The following is a 26,444-nucleotide window of genomic DNA, read 5'->3' on the forward strand; positions in this document are numbered from 1 at the left end:
TGGAACAATACTGTGAGTACATAACTTCTTTATCTGATGTTGTCAATTTTCATTGTATCTTCAACATATGGGATAGTCCCCAGCTGTCTAAATCCCAGGTTGGACTCTAAGTAAGGATATTCCTGAGCACCACTGAACCAAAAGAAACTCTATCCCTGGAGACCAGATCCAGTTTGTAATGAGTGATAAAGATATGAGATTTTTCTCAAGTTGCTGCTGCACATATATCATCCATGAAAGTTATGGTAAAAAGACTGAGGAAGTTGCCATGAATCTAGCTGAATGAGCTTGAACAGGTCTTGGTAGATTAAGGCCTAATTTGTCATAAACAAAGGAGATACAATCAGTCAGCCATTTGGCTAATGTTAGTTTTGCAACTGGTTTACCCAATTTCAACTCCACAAAGGAAACAAATAACTGTTTTTCTAATTTATTTAGTCTGATGGAGATAAAAATGTAATTGTCTGTGAACATCCAATAAAAGCAGCATGTATTTTTGCTTATTAGCAAAATTTGGAAAGAATGTTGACAGATTAATGGAGTGACTGATATTAGATTCTGACACCACCTTGGGAAGGAAAGAAGCATTTGTTTGAAGTGTCACAATATTCCTGACATAACCAAATATAGAGGTTTTAAAGACAAAGCTTGGATCTCTGAGATTCATCTGTCAGCGGTAGTAGCTGCCAAAAAAACAGCTTTCTAAGTAAGATACTTAAGGTCACATTTAGCTTCTGGTTCAAATGAAGAATGTATGAGAGCTTACAGTATCAAATTGAGATCCCATGTGGGAGTGGGATCTTGAAAAGGGTGTTTCAAAAGAAGAGTGTCTCTCAAGAAAGTTCTGCACAACTTATGAGAGGCTATTGAAGAACCTTCAAATCCAATGTGAAAATCTAATACTGCTGCAAGCTAAACTTTAATGGGTGAGGGGCTAGCTCCTCCTTGAAAGAAAAAGGCTAAGACCTTGAGTATGTTATGAATTGGTGCTGAGAAGGGGTCAACCTGGTTTCATTGTGTCCAGTAAATGAACCTCTTCTGTTTACTTGCACAAAGTTTTAATACTGAAGGTTTATGGGAAGATGAAAGTGTATGTAAATTGGTTGTCTGGCTACTAATCAAATTGGAGAAACCAGGACATCAGCTCGAGGATAGACAGGTCTGGATGAATCATGCCCTTTGGGTGAGACAGAAGGTCTGGAATCAGATCCAGAATCCAAAGTGGATGGTGTAAGTGAAACCAAACTTGCAGAGGCCAGTAAGGTGCAATGAAAATGACTTTGCTCTTCAAACTAGCCACTTTCTGCAGAAATTTTGGAATTAATGGAATTGGTGGGGAGGCATAAACCGGTGGGCCAATCACAAAGTACAGCATCCCTCAGTGACTCCACCTGATGGACGATTAGGGCAAAGTAGCTGCTGAATTTGTTGTACAGGGGAGAAGTGAAAAGATCGCAGCAATGCTGGCCCCATTGATGAAAAATCATTCTTGTCACTTCCTCTTTGAGAGACACCTCATGAGGTAGTAGAAAGCACCTGTTCAGTTTGTCTGCTATCACACTGGACTACCCCAGAATATGCATTGCTATGAGGAAGCATTTGGATGAGATCACCCATTTCCACTCTGAGTGCTTCTCAGCACAAGGAGTATGATCTGGTCCCTCCTTGTTTACTGCTGTACCAAATTGCTGACATATTCTTTATTTGAATCACAATCATCCCTACAGAGAGAGCATTCTGAAAGGCTTGCAATGCTAAGAGCTTTGCTGTTATGCTTAGGACACTGATATGCAAATAGGCCTCTTGGGGGACCTAGTGTCTTGGACTGTCCCAGAAACTGTGCCTCACCCCAACTGGGAAGCATCTGTAATCACAATGGCCCTGGGTTGAGGGGAAATGAACCTCATAGAATCTGATCTGACTGAATCCACCACCTGAAATCTATTTTGCATGTCTAAGTGATTTGTATCTGAGTGGACATGGGTTGGCAAAGTACTAACCATTGTGTTGCTAGCATCCATTGGAGAATTCACATGTAAAACCTGGCTAAAAATACTAAAACTATCATTGCCAACATTGATCCTAACACTTGAAGGACTAAATGTGCTGATAGTTTGGTATTGCATGTTATTTTTCTGACCTGTGATCTGATAGTCTTTATTCTTGAAGGAGGTACTGATTCTTTCATTGAGATTGTGTTGAAAATTGTTTCTATGAATTCCAAATTTTAAGTTGGCTGAAGAAGAGACTTTGTAGTTTATGGTTATTCTGAGATGAAAACAAGTCTGAAAAACCTGATCTTTTGCCCTTATCAACTGATGCCTTGTCAGGGAGGTGATGAGACACTCATCTAAATATGGAAACACTCAAAATCGTTGCAGTCTCAAGTGAGCCACAATTACTGCCAAGCATTTAATAAACTCCCTGGGGGCTGTGGTGAGATCAAAGGGCAGAGCACTGAACTGAGAGTGACTGTCTCCCATCCAGAAGCATAAATACCTTCTGGATCATCTGTTCATCTTTACTGGATATTATGTATCCTGAACATCTGTTGAGCACATCCAATCATCCTTGCCCAGGAAGGATAAAATGGACTGAACCATGAACACCCAAAACTTGACATCTTGAACTGATTTGTTCAAGCTGCTGAGATCCAAGATTATTCTCAAGTCCTCTGTTTTCTTTGGCACTAAAAAGAACCTTGATAAGTTCCAGATTCTCTTGGGTCTGGCAGGACCTCTTGGATGACTCTTTTATCTAACAGCCTTCAAATTTGAATTGCTGCTTCTTCCCTCTGACTGAGTGGAACATTAGGGATTTTCTTCCTCGGTCGGTGGTGGGAGGAAAAAGGGATTATATAACTTCTGGATATAATCCTCTGCACCCAGGAATCATTTGTTATGTGTAGCCAGGCCCTCTGGTGCAGGGATATTCAACTCCTGATTGCCTCCAGAAATGGACAATCAGTCCTCCTTTCAGGGGAATTGGTAGGGTCTGTCAAAGAAACAATCCTGGGAATCCTGATGTGGGAGCCTCCTCTGCCACTCATGTGCATAGACCATTAGAGTTACCCCCTGTACCCCTAGGATAACTATCTTCATATATACCCTGGCAAGAAACCTGGAATTTCTTCAACCACATTTTCCTACCACACCTTTAATTCACAGAAAAGGATCTTTGAAGGGCAGAAAAAATATATGCCCACTGTGGAAAGTGTCTTTCCATCCTTCACACACCTGGATACTGTGCCCTTCATTGTTTGACCAAGCAAGGACATACTGTCAAAAGGATCATTGATGAATGAAGACTTGAAGGGTTCCACAAAATCACATAGGTGCATCCAGGCATTCTTCCTGATGGAAATTCCTGATCCCACTGACCTTGAATCACCTTCGGCTGCATGTGAAATTAGCCTCATGGAGGAATTACAAATAGACTGCAGGATAGACAACTAAGAGGTCACAGAAGACTGGACGTCTGCAGGCAAGGTCCCTGAAAGACTATTTAAAAGCTCCTTGATCAAATCCCTTTGCAATCTAGTAAAGTGTGCCAAATAATTCCGCAATCTAAGGCTAAACGTTGCTGAAGCATAGACACTATTCCCAAACCTGTCATCTCCCCAGACTCCCTGTTAGGAGGATGAACAGTAGGACTCTCTCCAGCAAGTTCCTTTTTGGTGGCTGCTGCCACAACCATGGAATCAATGGGCACCCCTTTAGCCCAGAACCCATTCCCTGAAGGTGGTGCAAAAATCTTATCTGGTCTCCTATGTATGATTTCAACAGTGTCAGGGTACTTCCACGCCTATCAAGAGACCAACTCAATGAGCTCAATGGTAGTTGGAATAGGTGGAGTAACCCAAGCGGTAGATGGGCCAGTACTGAAAGCCTCCAGTAATAACAACTCCTCGGATGAAGGGTTACTGGGCATCCAACTACCTCTCTGTTTAAGGATCTCAAGGATGACTTCAAAGGAAAAGTCTCCTGGAGGTGATCATTGGGACCCTTCACCTTCATCAAAGTCTGCATCCTCTGTGACTGAAGTTTGAGGAGAGTCCAAGTGCTTCCTCTTTTATGTTTTCTTCCTAGGGACCTCCTTGGTGGGATATTCTGGGGAGGCATTGAAGGAAATTGTACTACTCTATTAGGAGATCTGAAATTGTACTACTCTACTAGGAGATCTGGAGATCTCAGCCTGGCTGTCCCTGTGGCAGAGAATGGGTAAGCTTTAAGCGAGAGACAAGTGGGGGAAAATGAGTACCTGAGGGAGTAAAAGCATCCTCCTTGTCAGAGCAGAAAACACAGTTTTCACTACCTCAAAGGCAGGCCATCCCTGACAGAGGACCCTGGCTTCGAGAAGGCAAGCTTCTGGATTACTGCCCCCCCCCCCTTACTTCAAAAGCTGTCTCCCTGAGGAAGAAGCTAGAGCCAAGCTGTCCAGAGCTGAGGCTCCAAGGTGCAGAGACAACTCTAACAACTTTGGAGTTGACACCACCATCTTAGATCTGACAGGAAAGCCTTGGTTCCAGAAGTCCTTTAGTTCCAAAGAAAACTAGATCACAGCACTAAGAGTAAGCTTCAGATCTGAAGTTTGGGTTATCTTTGGATCCCAGCCAGAAAGATCTGAAAGGCTCAGATCCAGGGACTTTGAAACAAAGGAAGTAGTCAGAGGAGGAACTTAAGTTGGGGGTCTAGTGGATGGATGGGTCTCCACACCTGAATGGGTAGGAGCTGGAAAAAGACCCATGTGCATCTGCACTGAGATTATCTTTCTCATCATTCTTTCCACATCCTCTTCTGTCAGACTTCTGAAGGATTGGGTCAATGCCTTGGAAGGAAACTTGGATTGTCCTAGCAGAAGAGATGGCAACCTTGAAGGGACCAGATCCACTTACAGGGAATACTTGGTCCTGGAAAGGTGAGACAGAGTAGAAACTATCAGATTTACTAGCTTTTGTGTTGGATCTGAGCTAGTCGGATCCAATGCCCTTTTCATTCTCTTATCTGAAAGAGAAGCACTGAGCAATCTCTTGGAATCCAACTTGGAATTCTTTGCTATCATCTCTGACACTGAGGAATTAGAGGTTGAAGGCCTCAGAGAAGAAGAATAAGGTTGCATGGATTTATGTTCGGAGGGCTGAGCCCCAGATAAAGCTTCTCTGAAAGATAAAGGCAGAAGACCTCTTAAAATAAGTGTGTTCTTCCTCTCAACAAGTGCTCAAGGATTAAAATGATGGCATATTGAGCAATCATCTTGAAGATGCAGAGGTCCAAGATAATACATACATAATGTGTGGGCATCAGAAAGTGGCAGCTTGTGCCTACACTTAACACACTTCTTGAAGCCAGAATGGCCTTTTTCTGCCATTATTGACGTTTGACAGCAAAATGCTAAATGTAAGAAGAAAGGTTAAACTAAAGAACATTTATATATATATATATATATATATATATATATATATATATATATATATATATATATATATATATATATATATCACAACAATGGTATAAAAGAAGAATACCAGCAATGGTAATTGACTACAAGGAGTGTAGAAAAGTGAAAAAGTAGTTCAAGAAAAGTTAGAATGGAGGGAAAGAGAATGGGAAAATACCAGCGATGGCAAAAAATAATTACAAGAGCTGTATGAGGGAAGGGTTTAGAAAAAACTGAATACAGACTAAAAAAAGATAAAGTTTAAACAAGATTTGAAGAGATTTTAAAGATATTTTAAGGTAAATAATTACTTAACTTAGAGAAATCTTAGAGCTTGGTCAACCACATCTTTGTGTAAAGCAGTCAAATGAGATCTGAGGTGCTCAGAGCTGATGCATTATGGGAAAAGGTCCACAAGCTATAGTAATGGCCGAGTCAGATCTGAGGATTTAATCCAAACCCATCTGTAGGATAGAATGAAAATTGGCAACATCTGATCAAAAGTTTGTATTGCTTATCAGTTGAAAACAAGTTTAATTGTGTTAGTGAATCCCTATATATTTTTATTTTTTTTCTATATTGAAAATGGAACAAAAATATCTAAATTACATATATCTATATCTATATCTATATATATATATATATATATATATATATATATATATATATATATATATATATATATATATATATATATATCTATCTATATATATATATATATATATATATAGATAGATATTATAAGTGTGTGTGCATGTGTATATACTTCTAGGAGAAATGCTAGCAAACCATGCCATGCTGCTGTGGTAGAGGGCCAAAAGTGAGAACTAATGTCAATGAATGGGATTTGGGTCCCTCCCCCACTTGTGTGAGCAAGGAATCCTCTCACTCCAGCTAAAAGCAAAGAAAACTCTAACCAGCAATCATCCAAAAATAGACTACAGCCTCTGGTTTAACTCCAGGAACCTTGTTGTTGCCGCTTGTGTAGTGTAGGTGCCAGCTTTTGTAACTACTGTTATGCCTTGTTAAAATCTGTTACAGTCAGCTAGAGTGCATATCCCAGGGGCAACAGCTGCAAACCTTTTTCCTCATAGCCCACCCCCACCACTTTCATCCATTTCACTGTTTATAATTTGTTGCATGTTAAGGTATTTAGCCCCTCTCAATAGTCATAGCCTTCATTCCCTCCTCATCAATACTTGTTCTTCACTAAACACCAAACAGAGGTGCAAAGTCTCCAGCTGCTTTTATCTTTAGCTACATTGTGTGCAGCAAACAATGAGCAAAGGGGAATTCAAATATAAAAGAGAATAAAATCTGACATTGCAGACTAGTAAGTAGCATACAACTTCCACCTGTGGTGTATTCCTACACATAGTTTTTTCTTGGAGAAACCTTCCTTGAACAAGGGAGCCTGTATGTTTACCTTATTTCCTTGGCAGTCCTTGATAATTAGCTAGGTTTAACAGAGTCCCTTGGATTCTCCCCTGCTACTTTAAATTCCATTTGAAGGTTTCCCTCCCTTCCCACATCCCCAAGTGATTGCTCAGGTACAACACACCAAAGGATTTAAAAACCCTGGATGCCATATTTGTTCTAATTGCAGCTGAAAGCCCTCCAGATGTAGCATCTCTAGTAAGTGTCCCTGGACTAGCTGATAGTTTTTTTAGCTAAGTTTTCTCTGGAAGGTGTAGCCCTACTCAGTTTGCTCCGCTCACTTTGCTCTCCAACCGCCCCCATTCCCACTCACCCCCCATATCGTTACCTTTATACCTATCCATACAACCACACCCCTCACTTCCTCCCAAATCCCCCACCCCTCTACTTCCTGTTCTCATACTAGCTCCCTTCTTTGCTTCTCCCCACACTTACCTATTATCCACTATCAAAGACTACTATACCTTACTCCCACCCCTTCCTCTCATCCTCTGTTCTACATCCCATAAAGTGACATGTCTCTTACAACTCAAACTATACTCTTACCTTCCCTACTCCTTATACTCTATCACCTCACCTCCCCTCCTATCTTCCTTACTCCCAGCCCTTCCTCTCATCCTCTGTTCTACATCCCATAAAGTGACGTCTCTTACAACTCAAGCTATACTCTTACCTTCCCTACTCCTTATACTCTATCACCTCACCTCCTATCACTTACAGTTACCTACTCCCTATTTCCATCCCTCAAACACCAATCTTAACTCAAGTACTACACCACAACCCTATCTACTAATTTGTCCCTCCATCCTTCCCCCACCACTCCCATTCCTAAAATAAAAATATCTCCCCCCTCCCCTTTAAAACTAAAAAAAAACAAAGTCTACTTACTCAAATTAAAACCCCAAAACCCCATTACAAATCTCTACTTCTATCTGGTGACATTCATCCTAACCCAGGCACTACAGACACTACCCTGAACAATAACCCCCCCCCTGTATCTAAACCTGCCAACCCCTCCAATCCACAAAAACAAGTACAATTCTGCTCTATAAGTGTCAGGAGCCATGTAAATAAAATTCAAGAACTTCATGCATGGAGATCTAACTATACTCCTGACATAGTTACCCTAACTGAAACATGGTTAAAACCACACCATCTGGACAGTGAAATCATCCCTCCTGGAAATAATATCCTTAGATTAGATCGACCTAAAAGAAAAGGAGGAGGAGTCTCCATACTCTAATCCAACTGTCTCTCCCAAATCAGTCCCACACTAGACTTACCCTCCTTCTCACCAGCTGAACTCCTACTGACCAACTTCATACTTAACAGTTTCAACACCATAACTGTCGCAGCAATCTATATTCCCCCTGGTGATAATATTAACATACTTGAAAACATCCTATCTCACCTCTCACATACCATCCACAATAAAATAATTATGCCAAGAGGTGTAAATATTGATTGGCTTACAATACAAGCTCCTGACACTACTTCCTGAATAAACCTACATGGGTTTGAGCAGCTAACCACAACCACAACCTACATTAATAAATCTCACCTACCTAGCTCTCTTCTTAACTGGATATTGGTCTCCCACCCTCAAAACTATCATAACTCCCAAACCTTCCAAATGCCCTCAGTGACCACTGTCCTATAACAGTTACCAGACATACTCCCCACCTTACCAAACCTAACAAATTTATTACCACCCACTCACTTTCTCATTTCTGTCCTAACTCCTTTAATCACCAACTCTCCAAAATTAACTGGTTTCACCTCACCACTCTTCCTTTAGATGAAGATGTCCACTCCTTCAGCACTACATTCCTAAACATTCTTAACTCCTTGCTCCACTTCACACAATTATAATTAAATCTAATACTGCTCCCTGGCTCACTAAATCTACCAGAACCCTCATGAAAGACCAGGATAGGGTTTGGAAAATGTGGGCTAAAACTAGGACTCCTTCTCTTCTTCAGAAATATAAAGAACTCAGAAACAAAATAAAAAAAAAATCATCCAATATGACAAAATAAACTTCTACGCCAATCCTCCCTCTACTCTTAAATCTGACCCAGAGAAATTCTGGAGCTCTATTAAGCATACTCTTCATCCAGGAAACCCTTCCTCTCCTAACCCATGTCCCAGTGCAACACCTGAAGACATAGCCAACTAATTTAATAATTTTATAAACTCAGTAACCTCCATAATAAATCCCCCCAGAAACAACACTTGCACCCCCACAAACTCTATACCTCTTCCAAACCCTCCTAACTCCTTTTCTCTAAAAGCAGTATCAACTAACTATGTAAAGTCATTACTCTCTAAACTTAAACCTTGTTCCCCATCTGTTGACAAGCTACGCTCTTACTTCCTGCAGATTGCCTCTGAACCTCTTGCCTATCCTGTATCCATCTTAATCAACAGATCCATTTCTGAATCCAATGACCCCACTGTATGGAAGAATTTCTTTACTCTACCCATTTACAAAGGGGGCAACTCCTCAGACATATCCAGCTTCAGTCTGATTGCCATACTCTCCATTCTCAAAAATCCTAGAGAAATGCATTCACAAGCAGGTAATGCATTACCTTCACCAGGTAAACCTTCTCACACCCACACAGCATGGTTTCCATCCCAAGCATAGTACAACTACTGCATTCATATCATTCATCAACATAGTCTCCCTAGCTTGTGATAACAATAAACTTGTCTCATGCCTATTCCTTGAACTTCCTAAAGCCTTTGACACTGTCTCTCACCCATTCCTTCTAGATAAACTCACTAACTTACATTTTTCTCCCCCTACTATCTCCTGGTTCTCCAGCTATCTCTCAACCCACCAGCAATCCGTTAAATGTACAAATGGGAGGCCCCCAAGGGTCCATACTTGGAAAACTACTTTTTAATATTTTCACCAACTTGCTCTACTCCTCTTGTCCCCAGTCATCTCTTGCACAATATACTGATGACTCAACTGTTATAACCATTGCTGACAACCCGACTGACCACCACTCACCTACCCAGGCATCCTTCCACACCATTGAGACTTGGCTTAGTGATAACAAACTAATACTTAAGCGAAAAAAACTAAGTTCCTACTCTTCCTCCCTAAAAACATCACCACACTCAGAAGTACATTTACCATCTTATCCTGCAACAACACTATAATCTCAGCTGAGTCTAGTACTAAATTGCTAGGTGTTACAATAGATGATCAGCTTAAGTTTGATCTCCATATTACTAACTCGGTAAAAAGAACTCATCAGAAACTTGGACACCTTTTCCGTAGCAAGAAATACTTAACTAACACTGCCCGAATAACTCTCTCCCAGGCTTTATTACTCCCAACACTCCTGTACAGCTGCTACATATTCACAAACCTGAATTATACACTTATTTCAAAGCTTGAAACTACCTATAATAAGATCGCCCGATTTGCAGCTACCCTAACCTACAAGTCACACCAATGCTTAGCACTACAGCAACTAGACTGGCTAGAATTCCCTCAGCTGCTCCAACTATACCAACTACAAATCATCTACTCTATTATCTATATACCCTCCTTCTGCCCCAGCCTGTCCACTTTCATATCCAAATATTCCCCTGCTAGGACACTACACAGCTCAAATCAAGAATTATTAGACATCTACAAACCCACAACCAAAATAGGCTGCCTTCTCTATAACTATAACCCAGCTATGTCCTGGAACCAACTCCCAATGGAAATAAAATCCCTCCAGCATAGCAAAAGTTTCAAATTATCCACAAGGAAATACCTAAAAACAAAGTGGTCTTGCCACTGTAGCCAACCACCCTGAAACCACCATCCTTTCACCTATTTCACCACCTCACTCAATGTATCTCTAGCACTATTCCCCTGCCTCTTCTACCTCTTCCCTTCCTCTGTCTCCAACCACTCTTAATTCTTACAGTCTCAAAACAACCTACCTGTCTAGTCTGTCTCCTATACTCTACCTCCCCTACATCTCCTACCAGCCATTCCTACTTTCCTTTCTTGTTTCCAAACTCTTATACAACTAGATCCTACCCACTTTAAATAAGCATTAACTCATTTTGCTCTAAGCAGCTTAAATAATATTGTAACTAGTCACATTTTCTTCTGTTACTTGTTTAAAACCTTGTTTGTAACAACTCACATACTTGTCTGCCAATTGTTAATACTCTGTATAATTGAATTCCCTGAGGAGCTTTTTTTCTCTCCAGGTCTCTGCTTGTAAGATCCTATAGCTGATTGTCACTACTATGTTACTAGCATTTAATAAATTATTTTCTACTCCAAAGGAGCTTTTCTCACCAATCTCTGCTGAAAATGAGCCAAAAGCTCAGCCAGACTAACCCAGTTAACAAATGTAAAATAAATAAATAAATAGCTTTGACAAATCAATTTTGGGATTGAATTCCTATCATTTTTAATGGAAAGCTGTGGAGGTAACTGTTTTGCTAGTATAGCTAATCTACAAGTGATTTAATTGTAATTATCCTAGATATTCTAGGGTGATATTTTATTTTAAAATCTGTTTTATATCAGTTTTAACATATCTCTGTATTAGCATATTTTTCATTGTTTCTTTCCCATGCATTGTCATTTTTGTCTCTCCCTTATTGTGCTGAGGTAACTCTGGACATGTCTTTCTGGCCTTTTCCTATGGCGTAAAGATAACTTAAGACCTGTCATTAATGGTTTAAGTTATTTTACTCAGTAACAACATTTATTTAATTGTAACCCACTAAAGACTGAACAACACAAATATTCAGCCTAGTTAACATTGTTGCCTGTTTCTAGGTACACAAATTCATAATGGCAGCATTGTGATGTCAGTGACTGAACAAGTAGCACATTTGTTTTTAGAGCTGGAACATCAGAAAGCTCTGGGTTCTTTTCTCACTCTGGTGGTTGAATTAATTTTTAAATTGATGATACAGCAATCTGGCATTCGGGGAGTGAGTATGTTGAGATTCGGATGACACTCTAGATTGCAGTCCCATCTTTTTGAGTTGGCAGTTGCTCTGGTGGATGTAAAAGATGCCATGGTATCTATCAAAAAGAGAATGGGAAATTTTCCCACACCTGATTCAATTTTTCCAGTACTATAAACACCACTTTAGGTGTCCCTGAAAAAGAGGCCACTAGCCTAGTAGGACTAATCCAGTTAGCAAAGGATAACTAACTAACTAACTAACTAACTAACTAACTAACTAACTAACTAACTAACTAACTAACTAACTAACTAACTAACTAACTAACTAACTAACTAACTAACTAACTAACTAACTAACTAACTAACTAAACTAACTATCAGTGACATATTGCCTGTTACAGTATCCTATGTTTAAGGAATGACAGTAAGATATGTTGAAGCTGCATCTCTTAGGTACTTAAAGTGGACACTTGTAAATGCCTTAAACATGATGGGAGTGAATGGATATGAATTGCTTGAGTGATGGAATGCAGAAATGCTGGCTGTACTTGGGGCAGGTATGCACTCCCTGATCACAGTGTGTTGTTTGGGCTCCAGGCTGGTCTTTCTTGGTGCCACCACAGAGTTTCTACATAGTGGCATGTCTGACTGCTGGAGGGGCTGGGCAACTAGCTCTGGCTTTGTTCACAGTCATCTTTGAGGGTAAGGGAGGAGCTTATCAGCGTAATGACTGACAGTAAGAAGCAATGTATGGACAGAGGACTGACACAGATGAGATTCTTATGAAGCAGTATTAATTGTTTAGGAGACAAGCATACTGAGACAAATGAGCCTTGGATTAGATATAGAGAATTTATTTTCTCTAAACAGGTCTGGGAGGAGTTGCAAGCTGTGGAGTTGCTTTCCTAATTAGTGGACATAGTGGCTGGCAGGATTGGATTGTGTTTAGGGATGTTGAAAGGAAGATTCCTTTCATCAACAATAATCACATCAGGATTGTTTTGCTGGGCTTGTGTCACAAAACCGTCATTGCACCCATGACTTTCTTACTAAGGTAGTTGTAGAGATCATGAAGCTCAGTGTCAATCCATGACCCTCCCAGGGGACTGGAATGTAGTAATGGTTACAGCAAGACAGGATAGGAGCTAGGTTGTCCAAATACAGGAAGAATATAGATGAATTGGGGGAACTGTATGGGGTTCTTAGCTTGGAGGATCACTTGGGACTAAAGAATGACAGTTAAAGACTATTCACATACCAAGTGGCACAATATGTGGTACAAACACGTGCAGACTGCTTTCCATGTTGTCTAGAGAAAGTGCAACAATGACTTATCCAGTATCTCCTGAAGTCCATGGCCTGTCTTTCTGAATATAGGATTAATAGGAGAGTGAAACCAAAATTCATCTCAGAGGCTATCCACAAAGATTTCTCTCCAGAAGTCCATGCCATGTCTTTCTGGATATAGGATTAATAGGATAGTGGAACCAAAATTTATCTCAGAGGCTATCCACAAAGATTTCTAAGAAGTGGTTTGTAACCCACAAATGAAAAAAGGTTGTTTGTAAATGATCATAAATCAGTACTATGGCAAAAAGGGACAAAGCCATGACTACTTCCAGGGTGAACCCATTAGAATTAGTGGCTCAACCTTCTGAGGCATGGGCAAGGGCAGATGGGTCCATGCACATCATGTGGAGTAAGTGCACAGGGGTGTATCTCATGGCTAATACAGTGTGTTTCCCTTTTTTTAATTTCTCCAAATATTTTGGGTTTCTAATACAATGACAGGAATGGACCCCATTCCTATGCCAAAGTATAATTAAAGTTCATGAAAATAGTACTGTTTCAGTCTTTGATGTCAGCCAAAAGTGCTCTTCACAGCACCCACAATGTGCCCAGTAATAATTCCTTCTGCAAATTGTACAAAGTTACATGTATTGGTAGCATATCTAAATGCTATTGTAGAGACTTTTTAGAAGACCCGTTGCTCCTACTACTGTTGGAACTATCTGGGTATCTTTCTACTACATTGTTCTCATTTCTGCCTGCAAATACTGATATTTTATAACTTTGTGTCTCTCTGTACGTAAGACACTGTAGTCACTGGGTGTGGCAAATGATCAATGATCAATGGAACTTTTGTCTTCTTTTCTTGGTCTGCTATATCTAGTTTTCTAACCTCTATCTTTTGAACTGTTGGTAATGGATGATCCCATATGATGTAGACTTTATAATTTTCTATGCAGCTTTGTGGCTTATGTTTCCAGTGTTTTTCAGCCACTTCAATAATATAATATTGCACAATCCCCAGTGCAACAGTCTTGCCACATTATTATGCCTTTCAGTATGTAGTCCTTCTGCTATTAGTATGTCACAACAAGCAATGAGGTGTGCAACTGCTTCCAGTTCTGTTTTACAAAATCTGCAATTATCTATTTCTTTCACATGTTCAATGGACTTTGTAAACCAACGTATATGTACCCCACTATCTTGGGCCATCAATATTAACCTTTTATGTCTTGGTTTGAATTCACCTCTCCTTTACCATTCTTCCATTCATTCTTGATCAACATGAGGTTCTTCCAGAAGTTTTCTATGCTTGCAACTATACTTATGCATTTTCCAAATTTCTTGCCTTCTTATCTGGTCCTTCACCTTATATTATTTCTTTTGTTTTTTTGACGCATTCTTTTGTGCCTGGTTTATATCTATCTATGGTTTGAGTTCCATTCCTGCTTGATGCCGATATGCTTCTGGTAGACTAAGAGGGGAAGTCATCTTAGATTTATTCTCCCTGTGTTTCAAAACTTTCACTTCATTTGGGTCTTATGAGGTCAGCAGGTATGTGTGGAGTCCCATGATTGCAGATCTATACATGTAATCATTTTCAAGGAGGCCCATCCCTCCTTCAGAGCAGGGAATATAATCTTGGTATGCACTGATTTTTATAAATCATTTGGTGAGTATGAAGCATCCTCCTTGTTTTCCTGTCTAATCTAGCCAACAGCTTTTGGGGCCAATCAATCTTTAAGTTAGACAGGAAGAGCAAATTGTTTTTTTAGCTTGGATTTTGTTCCTAGATGTTGATACTGTTTTCAGGATTAATTTACGTCTTCTAAAGTACTCCTTACCAAGGTTTTTTTCACATTTGTTCATGTTTTATTATTGATCCTACATCAGTTCCCAAATATTTATACACTCCCTCTTGCTCAAGTTCTTTCATATCACAGTCTTGTCCCAACCTGATGTTTTCTTGGTGCTGCAGTTTTCCTGCTTTAAAGGTTGCTTTTGCACATTTATCAAGACCTAATGACATATTTATATTATCTGAAAAAGTTTTGACAACTTGCAGTTGTGCTTTCAGTTCCTCATTTGATGAACTATACAGTTTCAAATCAATGACAGAGAAGATAAGAAGTCTTTACACTTTGTTGTTTTCTAGGAGCCAAATTATACCATGGCCTAAGTTGTTAAGTAGACAGTTTAATGGGTTAAGGGCAAAGTAGAATAGCAGTGATGACAGTGTCACCCTGGAATATCCCCCTTTGAATTTTTATCCCTGGAATAATAATTTGTCTTTTATTGCGGCTTAATTGCAAAATAGTCTGCCACTGTTTCATGGTCACTGTAATGTATTTAATCAGTGTAGGGTGCAACTTAGACATTTTAAGCACTCTTTTATCCATGAATGTGGGATACTATCATATACTTTTTTGTAGTCAATCCATGCCATACTTAGATTCTTCCCCTTTTTACAGTTCTCCACTATCTCTTTATTTAACAGCAAATGATCTTTTGTTCCATATGACTTTCTTTTATTGCCCTTTTGCTCTATTGCCATAATTGAGTTTTCTTCTAAATGATTATAAACTCTGCCGGTATCAATTCCAGTGTAAAGTTTATATGTCACTGGAAAATAAGTTATTGGTCTATAATTTTTAGGGTAGCTTGCAGGTTCACTCTTAAGTAGGAGCATTGTTTTTCCTATTGTTAACCATGTCTGTTCAGGTGGGCATATAAATAATTCTTACTTGTGGCTAAATCTCCGTGCAAAGACGTTAATACATTTAACCAGAAGTTAGGTACTGCATCTGGGCCTGGGGTTTTCCACATCTGGGCCTGTAGTTTTCTAATTAGAGGCTTTTCTTAACTTTGTTTTAATCTGTCTGGCTGTTCATTCATCCCATTTCATATCCCCTACCTTTAAACTTTGTATTCTTTCTTTTACTTCTTCTATCCATTTAGCAGCTTTGTTATGTTCTGCAGGATCTTCATAAATACTTCTCCAAAATGTATCTATTTCTTCTTTTTTTGGTGGTCTTTCAATTCTTTTTACCTTATTTCCCAATTCTTTATAAAAACGTTTTGGGGTCATCAATACATTACTTATTTTGTACTTTTTCTTTATATTTATCTGTGTATCTTCTAAGTTATTCTGCCTGTGCTGAGATTTTTAGTTTGTTATTTGCAATAGTGCATAAAAGGTTCTGATCTGTTCTAATACTGCACATTGCTTTTATCGTGTCTATCTGTTAGGAAAATGTATAACTGCAATGTGCAGGCTTAGTGCATTAAGGGTCTAAAAGAGTTAATACATTTATTCTGCTTATCCTCTGTCAATATGTGCAGCTGCTAGAATCTCTGAGAAGAGAACAATAGATGCCTGAAAGTCTACCATAGTCAGCAGAATGTGTATTGAAGCCAGGATTTTACCTTGAATGTATCATGTCAGAACTGGACAAAGAATTGTGAGAAACTAAGGAGGGCTGAAACAAGCCCAAGGCCAGGTTGTTTTTCTCAAACATGTTTTTGCAAGACAGCAATTATCTGACCATGTCAGCAGTAAATCTAATAATAGCATCTTTCTGTGAACCTACAGAAAACTGTATAAAAACAGCAGGCTGAACTATGGAAAATCAGACGGACCTTGTACCTAAATGCTTTGTCTCCTTGCTGCAAGTAATAAAGGGTGCCTTGCTTGAACCTAACGTGCATTGATCTTTGTGTTTTCTTTTACAGATTGGTCCTTCGAGCCAGAACCCTCTCTTCACCTCAGATCAGATGGCCAGGTGGCTGAAACCGTACGGGGAAGAAACCAAATCGGTTCTTCTTATATGTTAAGTCCTCCGACTGAGTTGTCACCAAAAGAGGCCAGCCACTTTCTGATCTGTGACTGAAGGATGGGTTTTCCGCGAATCAGCGATCAATCATGTGGGCTCAGGTAAGGTAAATCTACTTTTTCTGTTTCAAGATCAGGGACTGGATGTGTATTGTTTTTTTGTCAGATTGTATTTTTCGTACAGTCAGGGATAAAAAAAGGTGCAGTCTTGTCATAGATCAGGTGAAACAGAGTAGTAGACTTTAGGCAGTCATTCTGAAGAGCTACAACAAAATCCGTGATACACGTTAAAACTAGAGATTCAAGGTAAAGTTACGTAATAATTAAAGGTAAAGGAAAATGGGTAATAATTGTGCAAAAACACCCCAAAACCCACCGTTAATGGAAGATGCAAAATATATGCAGTCACAGCACGCAGACAATATGAGATACTTTTCAAAATGGGTTATCAAATACGAATTTGACGGAAAATTTGAGAAATCCTCACTCATCAAACTTATCAAACAACTTAAAACTGATTCTAAGAGTCAGGTGAAAAAACAACAACAGTTAGGAATCCCCCAGGCACACAGGTGGCTGGAGGAAGTAAACCATAGGGAACAAAAGAACAAAGATTCAAAAGCAATGTTTTTAGATAGGGAGGATAACAACTTAGTAATAGCATCAGCACCTCCGCCTCCCCCTCCCTTACCAGAATATGGAGCGAGTGGGCAGGTTGACCCACCCCCACTATATCCTGTGGTCACTGAGAATAGGGACACTATAAAACTAAAACTAGTTAAAATCAGGGATCCCATTGAAACTAGGTCCCAAACAAAAGCATGTAATTGAGAGAAAAATCCTGAGTTATGGCAAATATCTAAAGACACACAACCTGCGGGAGAAGAAGAAGAGGAGATATGTCCACTCATAGAAGTACCAAACCCCCAGGCAGGGCAGGATAATCAGGATCCAACCATCTTAGTATATAGACCTTGGACTCTGGAAGATATCCGGAAAGCTACAGAAGGGATTCCCCATCCGAAAATAAATTTCAGAAAATTCTCAGACGATTTACAAGGAATGAGGCTAAGTTATCATTTGAGCAGGGAAGAAATAGAAAGGGTAATTTGACAGATTGTAGGGCCAGATTGGTACATGATTTGTGGCAACTGGAATCCTCGTGATGCTGAACAAAAACCCCTTCTTCATAACAGTGCAGATTTAGACACTAGAGTAAAAGGACTTACAGACCGCATCTCTGAGAAATGGAAACCTAGGGCAGACTGGACGTGCATTAATCAATGCATCCAACAGGAGGGTGAGGCAGTTGTCCAATATTTCGCTAGGCTGCTGGAATGCTTTAACAACCACTGTGGGATGCAGGTCCCCGAAGACCAAAAACAAGATTCCCCATATGAACAGCAGTTGAAAAATGCATTTTTAAAAGGTAGTAGTGCACCTATAAGCAGTTTTATTACAAAACATATGGTTGACCATTGAACTAGCAGGTTACAATCACTACTTGAATATGCTAGGCATGCTGAAAGGCATTTTAGTAGCAAAAAGAAAAAGAAGGCTCAAGTATTTTCTGTAGAGGATGGAGTAGAAGTTTATGTAGTACACCCAGGGAAAAAGGGCAGGAAAAATGCACGGGGAGGTAGGCAGTCTGATCAATGATCAGAAGACTTTGAAGGATACAAGTAAAGTGGTGAATGTTTTAAATCTGGTAAAAAGGGACATTTAGCAAGGATTGCAGGAAAAATAAGAAGGCAACAATGGAAGACAAGGAAGATGAGGACTGACTATATGATAGTCAGGAATCACTAGAAGGGGCCAGTAGAGAAAGGAAAAATGAGAATGTAAAAAGGGAAGTAGAGGAAGTGCAGGGAATTGATGATGGTGAAAGAGAAGACAAAGTACTAGACTTGGCTTTATTGAGCTTGGAGCTCTATTTAGTGGATACGAAACCAGAAGTTACACTATTGGTGGATGGCAGAGAAATCAAATTTTTGTGTGACTCAGGGGCATCACGAACCCTGATACACCCCTCCAAATTGCCAGAAAACTTAGAATCACCTGATTATATATTGGTCAAAGCAGCTAATGGACAGCTATATCGGGAGCCCCTCTCCCGCAATATTACAATAACTGATCCTGTTTCAGGATTGATACAGAAAGGTAAGATTGTAGCTTCTGCAAAATGCCCAGTGAATCTCTTGGGCATGGATCTCATGCAGTTATTTGGCATAGCAGCGGTCACAACCATGCAGGGTATGGAAGCACAGTGACAAACTGACACCTTTATGGTGCATTCGGGGGGTGAAATGTTTTATTAGCACAGTCAGGACCTAGCTACGACTGGTCCAGGGACTGTGACCAAGGAACTGATGAACGTAGCCATCAGTAAGTTTCCCTCCCTTGATACTGATAAAAAACACCTGCTGCATTGTACCCTGTATTTTTGTAACACACCAGGACCTGATAAGGAATATGAGAAAGAATAATTTAAGCATCATACAAATAGATTGGTACTGTGTAATCTGTACTGGGACACAGAAGGGAATAGTGTAGCCAGCTGTTCATTGCCCCAGGAGTTTTTGACACTTTATAAATCTAATCAATTACCACATGTTAGCTTGACCAAGAAAAAAAATATAAAGTGGGCAGACCTAGGGGAGAAAGCCACGAGATGGGAGAAACAAACAGAACTGGAGCTGTCAGGACAGGGAATATAAGTGCAAAAATTGAATTGGGTGACTCAGGCCAACCCAGCTGTGCACTTGCATTCTCACGAAGACAGCTGATGGATGCTCCTACTGAAGGAGGAAGAAAACACCTTGCAAGATATACCAGAGACTCTCTGGTCAACAGGAAAATCAGATGTAGGACTTATCCGTACAGCAGGGCCAGTTAATATCACACCAAAGTCAGCATTTAGATCACAAAAAAGACAATACCCCTTAAGGAAAGATGCAGAGGCAGGGATAAAACCTATCATAGCAGCATTACTTAAGGGAGGGGTGCTAGTGTAATCTCCCAATTCTCCGTGTAATACACCTTTATTTCCAGTTAAAAAAGCCAATGAAGAATGGCGTATGGTCCAGGATTTGCAAGCTGTGAATGACATAGTAATACCAAGGGCACCCATAGTGCCAGATCCACACACTCTGTTAAATGACTTAAAACCTCAACAAAAGTATTTCTCTGTGGTAGATATTAGTAACGCATTCTTTTCAATACTGATACACCCAGATAGCCAGTATTGGTTTGCATTCACATTTCAAGGAAAAAGATACACATATACGCGACTACCACAGGGATATTGTGAGAGCCCTATGATAGTCTCACAAGAAATGTCAAGTAACTTGGCAAGGTTTAGTCCGCCAAAGGGTAGTCAGGTCTTACTTTACGTTGATAACATTTTGTTGGTGGCCCCCACCCTGCAGGATTGTAGGGAGGATACCGTAGCACTTCTACAATTTTTAGCCACTGAGGGATATAAAGTAAACAAAGACAAATTGCAGCTGTGGAAAAAACAGGTGAAGTACTTAGGATATGTAATATCCAAGGGAGGTAGAACATTAGATGAGGACAGAAAAGTGGCAATCTTGCAGGCACCAAAGCCTACTACCAAGAAGGAAATGATGTCCTTCTTGGGAACGACTCATTTTTGTCGAAGCTGGATTCCAAACTATGCCTTGGAATCTGCACCCTTAACTGACCTTATATATAAGACACCCATGGCAGTGCAAGATTTGTTACAATGGACATTAGAAGCAGAATTTGCCTTTTGTAAACTGAAACAATTAATAGCGTCCTCTCTAGTTCTGGGATTACCAAATTATCATAAACGTTTTTTCCAGACTGTAGATTGCAAGCAGGGTTATATGACATCAGTACTAACACAACAACATGGCGAGAAGCAACGTCCCATTGCTTACTATTCATCACAGCTGGACCCAGCGGCATGGTCACTACCCCACTGTGTCCAGGCAGTTGTTGCAGCCGCAATGGTGGTACAGGCATCAGCTTCAGTAGTTTTGTTCCACCCTCTCACTTTGAGGGTACCCCATGCAGTCACAATTATCTTGTTACAAGAAAAGTTGGCATATATTTCCTCTGCTAGGCATCTCTCCTGCATGACTATATTGTTGAGCTAACCTCATATGACAATTGAACGATGCACGACTTTGAACCCTTCTACTCTGCTCCCAAGCCCTGCAGACAGCACACCTCACCGCTGCCTGCAGGTAATCGAGCAAAAGACACTACCTAGAAAAGATTTCACAGATGTCCCCTTGGATGATGCCGAGGTGACATACTATGTGGATGGCTCGTGCAAAAGGGGCACTGCAGGACAGAACCTGGTAGGATATGCAGTAGTCTCTGATACTGAGGTTATAGAAGCAAAATTCTTACCGCACCATTTATCTGCACAGGCAGCAGAATTGATTGCCCTGACACGGGCATGTACCTTAGCAAAAGGTAAAATTGTAAACATTTTTACTGATAGCCAGTATGCTTTCTCCACTGTACATGTGTTTGCACAACAGTGGAAAAACCGAGGAATGATAACATCTACTGGCAAACCTATAAAACATGCACAGTTTATTTTAGATCTTTTAGAATCTATTCAGTTACTTCAGAAGGTGGCCATTTGCAAATGTGCAGCTCACACCAAGCAACAAGATAGGATTTCAAAAGGTAATGCAAGAGCTGATACAGCTGCAAAACAAGAAGCTACAGAGGTATTTCTTTTAAATGAGGAATTACAACCCTCTGAAATTCTGAATCTAGATATGTTAAAAACAATGCAGACACTCACTACGCAAGCTGAAAAACAGTGATGGATGAAACGAGGAGCAGTCCTCGAAAAGGGGCTGTACATCTCTATGGAAGGAAAACCAATACTACCCTCTAATTTTTCCATTATGTGGCATTGTTGAGCCATGGGCAGTGCCATGTCTCAACAGGGGGGATGATACAGCTGGTGAACCAAGTGTTCACAACGTACGGATTTACAAACTAATCTAAAACATTTTGTTTAATGTGTCAGATTTGTAACAAACACCATGCACAAGGGGCGGTAAAGCCCAAGCAAGGGAGTTTTCCCACACCACCATATCCATTTCACACTATCTGTATGGATTTCATAGAATTGAACAAATGTGAAAACAAAAAGTATTGCCTTGTCATTATAGATATGTTTTCCAGGTGGGTGGAAGCCTTTCCAACCAAAAATCCAGATGCATCTACAGTAGCAAAAGTACTTGTCAAGGAAATTATTCCTAGGTTTGGCATTCTGGAGAGAATCTATAGTGACAATGGTACGCACTTTGTAAATCAAACCATACAGCAGCTGAGTAAGTTTTTTGGTATTTCTTCAAAAAATCATTGTGCATATCATCCGCAGTCTGCAGGGCTGGTTGAAAGGCATAATGGTATACTAAAAAGCAAACTGAAGAAATGGATAGCTGAGATGGGGAAAATCTGGCTGTACTGTTTACCCCTGGCACTATTAAACATGAGAACTGTCCCTACAGCAAAAGGACTGACTCCTTTTGAAAGGCTGTATGGGAGGGCTTATTATACATCCCAGTGGAAACATCTCATGTCATCAGGCCAGGAAGCTGATTCTATGCTAGCTGAATATATGAAAAAGTTGTTGAGTTCTAAACATCTGTTGCAGTCTAATTCTGTTTCAGGTCAAAAACAAACCGAAACATCGGAGGTGGCAGTGATGTCAGGAGACTGGGTGTGAATAAAAATTGTAAAACGAAAGAACTGAGCATCGCCAAAGTGGAAAGGTCCCTACCAGGTGCTTCTTTCAACACCTACTGCAGTCAAAATAGCAGAGCGAGCTTTGTGGATACATCTGGTACACTGCAAGTTGGTGAAGAACTTCGAACTGAACAAAGACCTTACCTCTCCATCGGGACCCTAAGCACAAAAGTCTGGCTACAAAGGGGGGTCAGATCAATAGGAACTGATCCGTCTCAAACCTAGTGAAGCAATCATCAGTGCTAAGGTCCTATATGGCAGAGAGTAAGATCACGTGTCCTAAGTGAAGATGACAGAATCAAGGAAGATCCAAATACATCTGTTTGGAGGAACCGGAAAAAACAGGAATACAGAACAACCATTTCCACAGAAATATTGCATTACCATCCTGTTGACTGTATTGGTAACAATAATCTTTTTATTGTGGCCATTTCTCTTCTCTGCCACACAAGTAGAACTAAGTAAGCGTGCAAAGTGGCACCCAAATTTCAATACTTATCAGGCTATTAAGCACGCGTATGCGGACACCCTCAATGTCTCCAACTGCTGGGTCTGTGCAGCTATTCCTACTGCACATGGAGGAATACCCTTAATGCAGGTTCCCTTAAATGTAAATCAAACCTGGAAAGCACTACTGAAGGATGCAGTGAATGTGACATTGATTAAAAGGGTGACCCTATTTTTTTTCCCAAGGCAAAAAGAGGAACAGTGTGCTTTCGGAACTACAGAAAAACAGAAGTTGGAAATAGCACCTGTAATATGACAGTGATACATCACTGTACTGGGAATTCCTGCACCATGACAAACAAAGGCCAAAAATTACAGGTTGGCAATAGGAATGACTCCACTGAAAGAAAGAAAATGGTTGATGAAAATCAAATCGTGTATAATAAAATGTTCTGGGCCATGACCCAACAAAAGCCCGGTAACTATAAACCCAGCAACATCTCAGTTGTAATTCCTGACTGCCACTTTGTTTGTGGTAATAAAGCATACAAATGGCTACCAGGAAATTGGTCTGGAAACTGTTTTCTGGCATATCTGATTCCAGCAATATGACATGTATCAGCACTACCCCAGGGGAAAATTCAAAATGTTCGAGTAATCAAGAAACCCGCTAATCCAGTGGGACACATTGATGCATCCTGGATATATCACCATGATTTAGCCCATGTGAATGACAAAGGACTGTTGCGCATGGATCTGGGTGATGACGTCATATCTTGGGCAGGCGTAATACCAGCGTATTGAGCAGTCAAATCAATCTAGGAGCTGAGAAAACTATCCAACCTTCTTGAAACGATGAGTAATGCAACCTTTTCTGCCCTAGAATTGGTGACCGATGGGCTTACAACCATGAGAACAGTGGTGCTTCAAAATCGCATGGCTCTCAACTTCACCCTAGCAGCAAAAGGAGGTACATGCACTTTAATCCAGGAGGAGTGCTGTTCATTTATTCCTGACAACAAACACGAAATAGACAGCCATCTTGAAATAATTCAGCAAGTGTCGGCCATGACCAAACCAGGACCAAATCCATTGACAGACTTTTTCCAGAAATGGTTTGGCGGTTGGGGCAGCATCTTGTTGAACATTCTGATTGCCATCTGTGTAGGGGCAGCCTTACTGATGGTGTGTGGATGCTGCTGCATCCCCTGTATAAAAGGACCAGTTAAAAATTTAATAGATGCTTCGATTTCAAAGACTTTATATCAGAATGTTGAATTTGAAGAACTGATCAAAGTTGAAAAAATGCTTTTGCAAGCTTGAACTAAATGACGCTCTAACTGTAAATCGTGAGTAGGAAGAGGTTAAGGGAAGAAAAGCTGTTTATGCTTGTTTTGAAAGTAGAATAATGTATTAAAAGGGGGGAAATGTTAGGAAAATGTATAACTGCAATGTGCAGGCTTAGTGCATTAAGGGTCTAAAAGAGTTAATACATTTTTTCTGCTTATCCTGTGTAAATATGTGCAGCTGCTAGAATCTCTGAGAAGAGAACAATAGACATCTGAAAGTCTACCATATTCAGCAGAATGTGCATTGAAACCAGGATTGTACCTTGAATGTATCATGTCAGAACTGGACAAAGAATTGTGAGAAACTAAGGAGGGCTGAAACAAGCCCAAGGCCAGGTTGTTTTTCTCAAACATGTTTTTGCAAGACAGCAATTATCTGACCATGTCAGCAGTAAATCTAATAATAGCATCTTTCTGTGAACCTGCAGAAAACTGTATAAAAACAACAGGCTGAACTATGGAAAATCAGACAAACCTTGTACCTACATGCTTTGTCTCCTTGCTGCAAGTAATAAAGGGTGCCTTGCTTGAACCTAATGTGCATTGATCTTTGTGTTTTCTTTTACACTATCTTTCTAAGCATTTTTGTTGATCTGTTCCCCCTTCTATGCTCTTCTAACAGTGACACTCTGTGTCTTAGTTGCTTTATAGTTTTCTCTATTCAATACTTCTATGATGGTATTTGATTGTTCCCCTTTCTCTCCCTTACTACCCTGTGTTCTTGTGGTAGAACTTTATCAGTTATTAATTTAGCTGCACAGTAATATATCCTGTTTACTTATGTTGTATTGCATGAATCTCTACAGACAGTCCTAATTACTGTGTTCATTTGTTTTATCAAACTTCTGACTTTTTGGGTTTTATTGAACTTCAGCAGTCTATTTCTTTCATTGATCTTAATATGTCTATCTATCTCTATTAAGCCAAGCAAGTCTTCTCTTAGCTGGTTTTCTCCTAAACTGAGCACACACTTTTTGTTTTTCATTTACTGTGTGCATTCTATAGAAAGTTCCATTGCATCTTCCTGTGGCACATTCTCTTCAATTTCCTTTTGTGCTTTCTGTTGCTCTGTCATATGAGAACTAGCTGGTCTATCACTCCTCAACATTAACTGCGTCAGTTTCCAAAGTTTCCTGTTCCTTCCCTTGCTGTCCAGCTTCAGGTAAATGTGAAGCACCCTCCAAGAGGAAAAAACGCTGAGAGAAGAAGGGAGCCACTTTTGAGATTTTAAGTATTTTTTCTCTGTTTATTTGCTAAGTTTTTCTGCATAGCTGCCTAGCTTGAGCATTTTCTGGCTTGTTAAACTTGATTTCTGTATTAGTAGCTGTATTTAGAGCACAACCAAAAGCTGTTTGCTGAATTTCCTGTTTGCACTTAATTTTAAATCGTTTTTTTCTTAAAACTTGCATATTTTCTGTCCTTGACCTAGCACTCTTGTGTGGGGTCATTTACTGCACTGTTATAACTTGATATTACTTGTGAACCTCTGCTATCTCTGTAAAAACAAAACAAAAAAAATCTTGCTTTTTCCCACTTTTCTGAGAGTTAAAAGTTCAGTTACAGGCTTGCTGTTCCTGAACTGTTTGAAAGTTTCTGTGAGGCCAATTTGCTTGGGCTGAAGGAGGGTCTCTGTGTTCATCAGTGGCAGTGACTAACATTGAGCAGCTTCCTGCCCCCGTAGAGGTGGTTACTGACTTGAAACTGTAGTTTTATTGGCCACTAGGGGTCATTTCCATAACTCCTTCATCTTCCTCTCTTAAAACCTAGTTGCCTCGTGGTTTGAGCGTCTTTTCAGGCTTGTTGGCTGTTGGTGAAGCACCCTCCAAGAGGAAAAAACGCTGAGAGAATAGGGAGCCACTTTTGAGATTTTAAGTATTTTTCTCTGTTTATTTGCTAAGTTTTTCTGCATAGCTGCCTAGCTTGAGCATTTTCTGGCTTGTTAAA

At 40.0% G+C, this 26,444-nt stretch overlaps 1 protein-coding gene across 1 annotated transcript in view; it reads right to left on the reverse strand.

Moving 5' to 3' along the window:
* LOC122806200 (adhesion G protein-coupled receptor E5-like) overlaps nt 1-26,444 on the reverse strand; it is a 758,119-nt gene that overhangs the window by 160,842 nt on the left and 570,833 nt on the right. The window lies entirely within an intron of this gene.

Source organism: Protopterus annectens, chromosome 7.part0 (genome assembly GCF_019279795.1).
Source record: "Protopterus annectens isolate FY-2018-M chromosome 7.part0, PAN1.0, whole genome shotgun sequence".
Taxonomy (NCBI): domain Eukaryota; kingdom Metazoa; phylum Chordata; order Ceratodontiformes; family Protopteridae; genus Protopterus; species Protopterus annectens.